The sequence below is a fragment of the Magnolia sinica genome, chromosome 6 (genome assembly GCF_029962835.1).
Source record: "Magnolia sinica isolate HGM2019 chromosome 6, MsV1, whole genome shotgun sequence".
Taxonomy (NCBI): domain Eukaryota; kingdom Viridiplantae; phylum Streptophyta; class Magnoliopsida; order Magnoliales; family Magnoliaceae; genus Magnolia; species Magnolia sinica.
In genome coordinates, this window is record NC_080578.1 from 57,195,836 (window position 1) to 57,206,798 (window position 10,963).

A 10,963-nucleotide genomic window follows, 5' to 3' on the forward strand; every position below is an offset into this window, starting at 1 on the left:
TCGCCAGCTCAAGGTCAATGAGATGAACTACCCCATGCATGATTTGGAGCTAGCAGCAATCGTCTTCGCACTAAAGGTCTGGAGACACTATCTCTATGGGGTCAGGTCCGAGCTCTTTTCTGACCATTAGAGCTTGAAGTATCTATTCTCTTAGTTCAAGCTGAACATAAGGCAGAGATGCTGGATGGAGCTCCTGAAGGACTATGATTTTAATCTCCAATACCACCCAGGCAAGGCGAATGTGGTGGCGGATGCCCTCAACCATCAGCCACGAGGCCTGGTGGCACACATGATGATTCAAGAATGGAGGATGCTTAAGGATATAACGGAGTATGACTTCGATTTTGGTCTGTAGTCTTCTATCGTTCAGCTATTGAGCTTGTCAATTCAACCCTCTTGTCGTCAGGGTGATCGAGGCTCAGCAAACAGATGAGTCATTATAGGATTACTGAGCAGAGGTAGCATCTAAGAGTCAAACAGATTAGCAGATTGGTTCTGATGGTGGACTTCGCTTCAAAGGCCGATTGTGTGTCCCGGTTATTCTTGAGTTGCGCAGAGATCTTATGACCGAGGCACATTGATCGCGATTTTCGATCCACCCTGGCTTGACGAAGATGTATCATGATTTGAGGAGACAGTATTTTTAGGTGGGGATGAAGCGTCGGATCGCCAGTTTTATGGCCGAGTGTGACACATGCCAGCATGCCAAGGCCGATCATCAGAGACCCCCTGGTCCATTGCAGCCGTTGAGCGTCCCAATGTGGAAGTGGGAGCACGTGTTGACTGATTTCATTACAAGCTTATCGAGGACTCAACGTGGTCATGACGCCATCTGGGTTGTCGTGGATTGCCTGACGAAGTAGACACATTTTCTTACGATTCGTACGACCTGGTCTTTGGACAGGCTTGCGAAGTTATTCATCGAGGAGATGGTGAGACTGCACGGCATTCCAGTCTCGATCGTTTCTGACTAAGACCGAAGGTTCACGTCTCAGTTTTCGGGGAGCTTTCAGAGAGCGATGGGGACTGTATTGCAGCTCAGCACCACGTACCATCCACAGACCGATGGCCAGACCGAGAGGGTCAACCAGATCCTTTGGAATATGTTTTGGGCTTGCATGACAGACTTTGGGGGTAGTTGAGATGAGCATCTATGATTGGCTGAGTTCACATACAACAACAGCTATCAGGGGACCATTAGTATGGCTCCTTTTAAGGCATTATATGGAAGACCATGCAGATCACCGAGTTGTTGGACTGAGGTTGGAAAGAGGTGTCTCCTAGGTCTCGAGCATGTGCAGTAGATGTCAGTGACTATTGATATTATTAGGCAGAGGATGCGCATAGCTCAAAGCTGACAGAAGAGTTTTGCTAATCGTCGGTGTCGTCCCATGGAGTTCGATGTTGGGGATAAAGTGTATCTCAAGGTCTCGCCCATGAAGGGCGTGGTTCAATTCGGAGCAAAGGGCAAGTTTGCCCCGAGATTCATTAGACCTTTTGAGATCACTGGGCGTGTTGGAACTGTGGCCTATCGGCTTGCCTTACCATCTCAATTGTCTGGCATCCACAACGTTTTGCACGTCTCTATAATGAGGAAGTGTGGGTCAGAAGTAGTTCCTATTATTGATTAGCAACTGTTGGAGGTTCATGAGGACGCTTCTTACATTGAGCAGCTAGTTCGTATCCTTAATCGGAAGGAGCAGGTCCTCCGGACCAAGGTTATTCCCTTGGTGAAGGTGCAATGGGATCATCATTCTATTGATAGGGCATCTTAAGAGCGTGAGGTTCACTCCACCCATCACCCATCACCCATCAGTCCATCTCTTTTCATTCGATCACTTCCCTCTCTCTCTCATTCTCTCTCTTCACTCCCAAGCAACAAAAAAATCTAACATCCAAGCCTTCCAAGAGCAACCCAAGTGTTGCCCACTTCTCTACCACCCAATCTCTCATCCCCACCATCAAAACTTCATCATCCTCCATCAAGGTCGAAGATAAGGGCCTAGGAGTCCAAGGAACTAAAGGAGAAGGCCAATAGGTGGGTGATCCACTGTTAAATTTCAAACTTTAAGGCCCACTTGATGTATGCATTGTATAAGAGAGGGGGCCTTCTCACCATTTCTCTCTCTCTCTCTCTCTCTCTCTCTCTCTCTCTCTCTCTCTCTCCCTCTCGTATGGATGGTGTATGTGTGTGGCCCACCATGAAGTATTTCATCCATGTCATTCATCGAGTGGGCCCACATGGCAGTCCGTTTAGACGGGCCTGATTGAAGAAAGACACAAGTATCAGTTTGATCCGAGGTTTATGTGGGCCACACGTATGGGCCCACCATCATCATGTGATGATCCACACCATCCAGACCCTTGGACGGTGGGACATTTGCATTGGATAGATTGGATTCCACACCGTCCAGACGTCCAAGGTCTGGATGGTGGAATTTGGGCAGCACCTTATATTTTATATAAGTAATATATATCCGTGGGCCCCACGTGGGACCCACCTTACTTGCTGGCTATTATATAATATATACACACACACACATATATATACACACACACATATATATATATATATATATATTAATATTATATATATATTATATGTTATATATATAATATAATATATTATATTATATAGCATTTGGGTGGGCCATTCCCTCATGGAACCCACCTCTAACTTATGTATATCAGCACCGTCCAGATGGATCTGGATGGTGCATATGGTGGCAACCTATATACAATACATAAATATATATATATATATATATATATATTCAATATATATATAATATCCGTGGGCCCCATGTGGGACCCACCTTAGTTGCTGGCTGGCAACCAGCGTACCTACAACAGTTATTTAGCAGTTATATTTCTGCAAGCAGTTACCCGTACCCGTGAGGTGAAATCCTCACCATCCAGAGGTTGGACGGTGGGACCCATCGCTAATGAGTATATGCCATCCAAACCGTCCATCTATCTGAACTGCTGGCCACCCCACTATTGATGCATGTGCTGCATCAATACCGCCCATCAATGGACCCCACGACACCAGTAGCAATTTTGTGGGGCCCACTGGTGTATGTGTTACATTTAAACCATCCATTCATATGGCAAGCTCGTCTTAGGGCTTGAGATTAAAAATAAGATAGATCCAATTATCTGGTGGACCACATTATAAAAAATAGTGGGTTTAAACGTCCATCATTAAAACCCTTGGGTTACAGAGTCTGGACCAATTGATATTTGTTTTTCCTCTAAATTCAGGTCTTTGTGACCTTATGAATAGACTGGATGCAAAATAAACCCTATGGTGGGGCCCACTGGAATTTAATTATGGAAATCATTATCACCACTGTTAGATGTGGTATGGTCCAGTTGATCTTTTGATATGATTCATTTTTATATAATACTCTATATTGATCTCTAAAAATAGATGAAATGTGTTGTGATTGGCCCATTTAACTTGGCCCATTTGATTCGGCCCATTTGAATCGGCCCATTTGATCCGGCCTATTCGACTTGGCCCATTTGATTCGGCCCATTTGATTTAATCCATTTGATTCGGCCCATTTGATACGACCTGATGTGATATATATATTAGCCCGTGAGTGATGCCCAATATGATGCGTATATGCTCCATAAGCAAGGCCCATAATGATGTATATTAGGCCCTTGCATGAGGCCATGGGCCCATTATATGATTGGCCTTATGAGTGTCATTCCTTGGGAGTAATGTTGGTTAAAGGTCCACATTGATGGGCAATGATGGTTGGACGTCCACATTGTGACCTTCCCTTTGGCCTTGTTAGGCCCATCCTCATCATCCTCTAGTGGGTTAACCTAAATGATTGGGCCCCATTGATATGATTGATCCATTATCGGCCACCCATCTACGGACCCCACCTTGCGTCGAGGTTGATTATCAATGCTAAATATCAATACCGGCTACCACTGCCAATTATGAGTTTGTGACAGCATAGCATCATGATACATGCCCATACGCATCATCTACTTGTTTGCTATGAGATGTAATTAGCCACTGCATGTGCCATAATGTAGGCGGTTTATGGGACTCCCTGATAGTCAGAGTTATTCCACATGAGCGCACAATATGCGCAAGATTGATGCATGATTGGGCTACGTGATTCATGCACTTTACAATTGTCTGATTGTGATTACTGTATGCCCTAGCGACATCAGGGTCGTAGCCTCCACAGGAACATCATGGATGGTCGGATTAGATACCAGAAATATTATTTCTAGCATCGGGGGCCATAGATGTCCCTGGGTAAAAATTCCTAAACCCGATGGTACCAGAGGATGACTCCAACGTCGAGACCGAGTGGAAACATGGGCGCCCGAGTGCCTAATACCAGGAGGCCGTGTCTCCCACTATGTCGTGGTCGGTTGGAAAGGGGTTGTGGCCTTACCAGCCCAAGGGGGGGTATTCCTAGGCTAAGTATGACCAACTCGTAAATGGGTCCGCTATCGACATGTGGGATAGGTATTGGCAGACTATTGGCTAGGTGGATAGTGAGGTTTCTTACTCTCACTTGAATGCACTCCTAGGAAAAGGGCAGTGCCATTTGAAGTGTACTAAACCCTGGTGATTATCCAAAGTGAGAACTATATTGGTATTGATGCCTTAGTGATGAGCTGCAGTGACATGTGGATTCGGATGAGGATTGGTCTGCTTGAGTCGCTTCTCGCATCACATGGCCTTAGTATGGCCGGTATCATTCTTGCCTTGCATCACATGGTCTTGACATGGCCAATAGCATTCATGTCTTGCATCGCATAGCCTTGTTACGGCTGCTGGCATTCATGGTCTTACCAATACATTCTGTATTTCTCCGACATTGCATTCTGAGCACGCTTATATTGCGCACACACTCTCACCATCCTCTAAGCTTTGCTTAAGCTTATGCACGATTGATGCATGCAGGTGACGTTAGGACCCCACAGCAGCGTTGAGATTGAAGCGTGCAGCGGACTTCTAGAGCTTCTAATTTTGTTATTGTATTTCCCTTTATGTGCACTGTACTTATTATATCTTAAAAGTTTTTTTATCATAGTGGATTTTGTGATAGTGTCTTGGTTATTGTTCGTGGGTTATGCTTATATTTATGCTCATTATAGAATAAATACAAGTTGATTAATCCTCCTTGTAGGATCCCAAGATCAGAATCTGGTATATGAGTGCCGGGAGCTGAGAATGGGGTACTACGGAGGTTGTCGGCGCCGGATTCGGCAATCTGGAATTTTGTGAGCCCGGCTTTCGGGTTTGAGGCGTGACATATAGATCTTGCTTTCTTGATGTTGTTTGATGGGCGTTAATATTGCTAAACAGACATTTTTAATATCTTTCAAGTCTTACACATTTGGTTTATCCATGAGCTGTACATTCTCGATTCGAACATTCCCTAGGGGTGTATCGGCTTGCTAGTGAAGTTGGTCACAAACTTCAGATATACCAAGTTAGAAACTGTTTCCCTTGCTTTCTCATTTCCATCTCACCATACAATATCAAAGTTACTTGATTACTACACTTTTTTGTTAAGGTGATGTGTACGATGAATCATTGGGTCTAATGCAGGCCAGTAGCAGCGACCACTCTGTATGCTTTGGATGTTGGACATCTTTCTCAGGTACTCCAGTTTGTATTACATCAATAGCTTAGGGTCATCTTAGGATTTCATGGAATAATTGATTCTTCTGCAGAACTATCAATCGTTGTCGATTACTGTACCAATCTATTTCTGTATCTCCAGCTCTTAGGACATAACCACATTTCACTATTAAAGAAAATTTAAGCTTCAAGAATTACAATGCTATGGTGTATATCCCAGAATTCCATGTGGACTTTAGTGGCTAATGGATATGAACTAAACCAGGGCAACAAATTGCACTTATATTTTAAACTAAGCTGAACTTTCCTGGTTTAAAATGTTTTTTTTCCAAGAAAAATAAGCAGAGCTTTCCAGAGATAACATGCTTTTTGTATTGAACACGAGCTTCCCTAAGCTCACATATGTACAAGTGAACCCGGGTACACACCTCCCCATGTACCAAAGTGAAATACGTGCAATATTCAAGCTGTCCATTTGATGGGTCCAACTATGCCATAACTAAATTGTAGTGGAGTTGCATGTGGAGAGGTGTGGTTGTGAGCTTAACAAAGCTCATCTAAGTCTCATTGAAGATATCATAGCAAGTGAGCTTAACAAAGTACACATACTGATATTTTTCAAAATATAGTCCTGGAAACCATAACACTGATACACATAAGCAATGCATGATATTCTTTTCATTACCTTTGAAAAATTCACATGGAGATGTCCTATAATTTCATATTTGGGCATTGGTAGCCACTGATATAGATACATTATAATACAGTAATGATTTGAGACATATCTGGCCCTCCAATGATCAGTTTTTTTTTCGTGAACTAATGAGGACTCGGTCACCTAATTCAAATATTAGGTGTCAAAGTACAACTAGGAGCACTGGATTTTTCTTCTTTCATCTTACATATTGTAATATGCTTTTATTTGATTTTATCTCAATATACAAAATGACACAAAAATACATAAATACATAAATAAAAAAACACACACACACACGAGAAACCAGCCTCTCTCTCTCTCTCTCTCTCTCTCTTTAGTCATTACATGTGCCATGCCCACTACTATCTATACATGAATTTTTATTTTTTAAGCAAGCAAATGGATTTTATTAAAATAAAGAAACCATTACATATATGAATTTGTAGGCATCATGCTAATTGAGCAACTGACTTTTACTCTATAGTCACAAAAGGCATTCAGATAGACAATACTTCATAGCTAGTTTTTCTTTTATGCTTAACTATAAATTTTATTAAAAGTAGAAAACGTCAAACAAGAAGGAAACCATTCCCGAATCCCAGCCAAGGTATTCAATAACAGTAACAGTGGCTGTAACAGCCAACCTTATGGCTGTTATGATACAGGCATAACACCCATTACAGCCATGTAAAGACCAAAATTTTTTAGAAGGAAAAAATATATAGGTATAATGCCCATTACAGCCATGTAACAGCCAACCTTATGGCTATTATGATACAGGCATAACAGTGGCTGCATGTCGAGTGTTTGATTTTGTTTGATTTTGATATTGTACATTAAGTGTTTGAAGAAATACTTGTAAAGTGTTACAGAACAGAACCACACCATAATACCACTGTCTCACCCACGCCCAAAAGTAAAGAAAACAAGAAAAGAAGAGAAAAAATGCCTACTAGCTGCCATTTCTCCCTGCTCTTTTTAGACGAGAGTTTTTGGTGCGGACACTTGGGCTTCTGCAGTAAACATCACAATACACAAACTATTGTACAATGAATCCAGCAACCTTACCACATTTGACCAAGATTACCACTAGTTTGAGCTGGTCCCAAACCCCACAAGATAGCACACTCATACCCACATACGTAAATAGCCACAACTCAAAACCAAATAGAAAGCCAACAATTTAAAAGGAAACTAACCCTTCAAAAGGGCTGGCCTCTTTTACTCTCTTCTGCTTAAAGGTCAACTTTGCTTTCTCCATCAGCTTGAGACATCTGCCACTAAGAATTCTTTCTCCAACCACTTCAAACATCTGCCACTACAAATCCCTTGCGTTATCGAGTTCAGACTCAACCACATCACTAGTTTCTGAATAGATTCAGAACCACTTTAAACCTGTAGAACCATCCCAAGTGCATTGATTGGCTCCAATCCTTACCTCAAACCATTCTGAAATCTTCCACTTCCATCTAAACAACTATTCCCCAAAATCGCCTCCAAGTCTGCCCCAAGCGCGTCACCCTAACTTGCAACATCCAAGCTGCTACTGCTGCCATCTTAGAACCTAGCCTCAATAGTCTCCCACTTCACTATCTCACCAGCCTTAGTATCTACAATGTTTCCCACTGGGAAATCCTCCACTTTAACCTCCTCAGCTAAGCTGGCCTGACATAACCCACCAGACCTGAGACTATAGACATTAGATGGAGAAAGAGCTTGCTTATTTGGACAAATAGAAGCCCGCTTTTCTGGTTTAGTTGCCAGCCTCCTATAATCGTCAAGAATATTTTTTCCTCATGAAATAATTATGACTTTCGTTTTTGTTTTGAGACCCTTGATCTAATGAATAAAATTGTTTGGTCAGTATGATTTCTACTTGATGACCTACGAAGAGTGGTCAGATTTCATGAAAAAATCAGATCGATTGAACTGGCTTTTCAACATCTCTAGTTGCATGGCTAAAAGCAACTTGCAGAACTATTAAATGTATTTAATATCTATCCAAATCAAAACTGCCAACAGAAGTAGATTTTCTAAAGGATACCATTGTATACTCTCTTCAAAAGTAGATTCTCTAAAGAACAACCATCGCATTCCCTCTTCTCATTTCAGGTTTTTTCTGCTTCATCTATTTTAACTTTATTTCTTTTCAGTTATTATTTCTCCTTGCTCAAACCCTTGTACAATTGGTGCCCTATGTATTACAATATTCTTAACATTTACTGTAATGGCATGCAATGGTTAGCCCTATGTAAGAGCAACTTGCTGATGTATGATATTTTTATAGGCATTGCGGTTTTAAACAAAAATTTGAGCAAAATTGTTGTTTTCGGGTAATTGAGACTGTTTTGAAGTTGAATGCAGGTGGTTTTATGGTTGTGTACTGGATTTTAGTTTTTATTTCTTTTACTAGTGGGTATTGCACATGCAACACATATATAATAATGTTATATATGCTCCCTCATCATCTTGTGTGCCTTGGTATTTACTTGTTGAACTAATACCCTTCTAACATCATTCAGCTTGCAAAGAAGTACCATCCAAATGCGAATAAGAATAGTACTACGGCGAAGAGGAAGTTTCAAGAGATAAGAGATGCGTATGAGGTTTATGAACGGGATGACTAGTTATGTAGTGCTTATTTGTCTTATTTTTCATTGTTTCTATTCTCTCATAATATTGAATATTGTGGAATATTCTTGTTAAAGCTTTGTATTTGTGCTTTTCTATTAGTTCAATAATTTAATTTCATCTCCTCTGAAAGGTAATTGCAAACATTCCAAGATCTTGAAAAGAGAGCACAATATGATGTAAAGGGGTTTAGGGAGGCTTATCAAGACGATTTCTCTGATTCATTCCATAGAATTTTCTCTCAGGTACTTACTACAAATCATTTTTTTCTTTTTTTTCTCTTTTAGGTACTTTTTTTGCTGCTTCGTTCTTATGCAATCTGTAACATAGAAATATTGAATTCCTTCATAGATCTTTGAACATGAGAATGTAACCTCTGCAACTGATATATAGGTTAACTTGCTGTCCCTAAATTACAAAAGTTACCTTGGGTAGTTTCTTAGATGTGCCATGTCTTGGTCCCCACATCGAGATTTTTTTCTTTTACCTTTCTTGAAATTTTTGTAGGTGGAACTATCACTCTCTTTTTCTGAAGCTGCAAAAGGATGCACAAAACATCTCTCTTTTGATGCACATGTTCCCTACGATTCTTGTTGAGAGTAAAACTGAACTCCTTTAACTTAGTACGATTGTGTTTTGACTTTTATGAGCAGAAGCAGATCTACTGTAAACAACACCTGCTAAGATGTTACATTGGCCACTCCAAGGTCTGAATGTTTGTATGATAATGTTAAGCAAGCACACAAGCAACACACTGGGAATATGTATTCCGGGATCATATCGACGTCGATGTTTTTTTGGAAGAGACCATTGAATTTGATTCCCTTTATTGACTCACCATTGTTCATTGCTAGATTTATTCCAGTAATTAAGTAAAGATCACTAGTTCACCATTAGGTTGCCTATTGTGTTTGTGTCTACTTTGTTGATCCTTATCAGCATCATTCTCATGGCTAGTTTCATGGCATACTAGTAAGGTTTTATCTCTTCATTTGGATAATCAGTTCCAGCAAATACAATTGATCTTAACCTACCCACATTAGAGTCATATCTTGTTATTCATCATGGGCTGCCTCTCACTTTTCACGATTCAAATAGATTGATTTCCATTGTTCCCTTTTCTATGTGAGATGCAGATGGAAGAACAGGTATTCCTTATGTGATAGGTTGGTTCAGTATGCCATGCATGTGATAACCATTTGATTCCATTTGAACATTTATGTGATAGGTTGGTTCAGTATGCCATGCATGTGCTTTTCTATTGTGTATACTTACAGTAGAATGATCCCGGAATACATATTCCCTATCGGAATGTACATGTAATAGATGGGTTGGGGGTTAGTACTGTTTGGGTTGTGCTTGTGCAAGTGATGTCAATCTTCAATCTGCAATGACCAGTCCTAAGGGCCTACATAAAAAAGAAAGGTTGGATGTTTGATGAGCAACTGATTGTAAAACTTTTGCCGGTCTACCATTTAAGGGCTTGCAACAAATTTCTGAGAGAAAAGATAAGATGACAACGATGACAACTTGTTTCTTGTATAATGAGCTTGTGCAAGTGGGACCCATGGTTCAGTGATCCAGATTCCAAACTGTTGATGTGATGGGTTGTACTATGGATGTAGCATGACCCAACAAGCCATCCTTTCAAACAATCATAATCCTTCATGACATTGAGATTAGAGGTGAAGAAAAATAATACCACAAAGGGCCAAAGATTGGATAACTAGGATCATTTAATCCATCTACAGTGGGACTTGTCAGATTAACAGTCTGGATGGCTGAACCATGGGCTCCATGTATTCAAATTCAATGCCCAAGACTGAAGGATCAAATAGTTTCTCTTTCCTCTTGCAGTGACTAAAGAGCATAAAAAAAGATACAAAATAACTAAAAATGGGGAATTATCAGTAGACATGCATAATGAGGAAATAGGCAATGTTCGACTAGCAAGACGTTGCTTCTTTTTTTTTTTCTTGGCCAGAAAACATACGAGTTGGGCCATC

The 10,963-nt window shown here is 40.7% G+C and overlaps 1 long non-coding RNA gene across 1 annotated transcript; it reads left to right on the top strand.

Annotated features, from left to right (window-relative positions):
• Positions 1-9,131: 9,131 nt before the first annotated feature.
• Positions 9,132-9,990, top strand: LOC131250048 (uncharacterized). Its single transcript, XR_009173014.1, has 3 exons — positions 9,132-9,202; positions 9,309-9,350; positions 9,465-9,990. It is a non-coding gene; the product is annotated as an uncharacterized LOC131250048 (long non-coding RNA).
• The last annotated feature ends 973 nt before the right edge of the window (positions 9,991-10,963 follow it).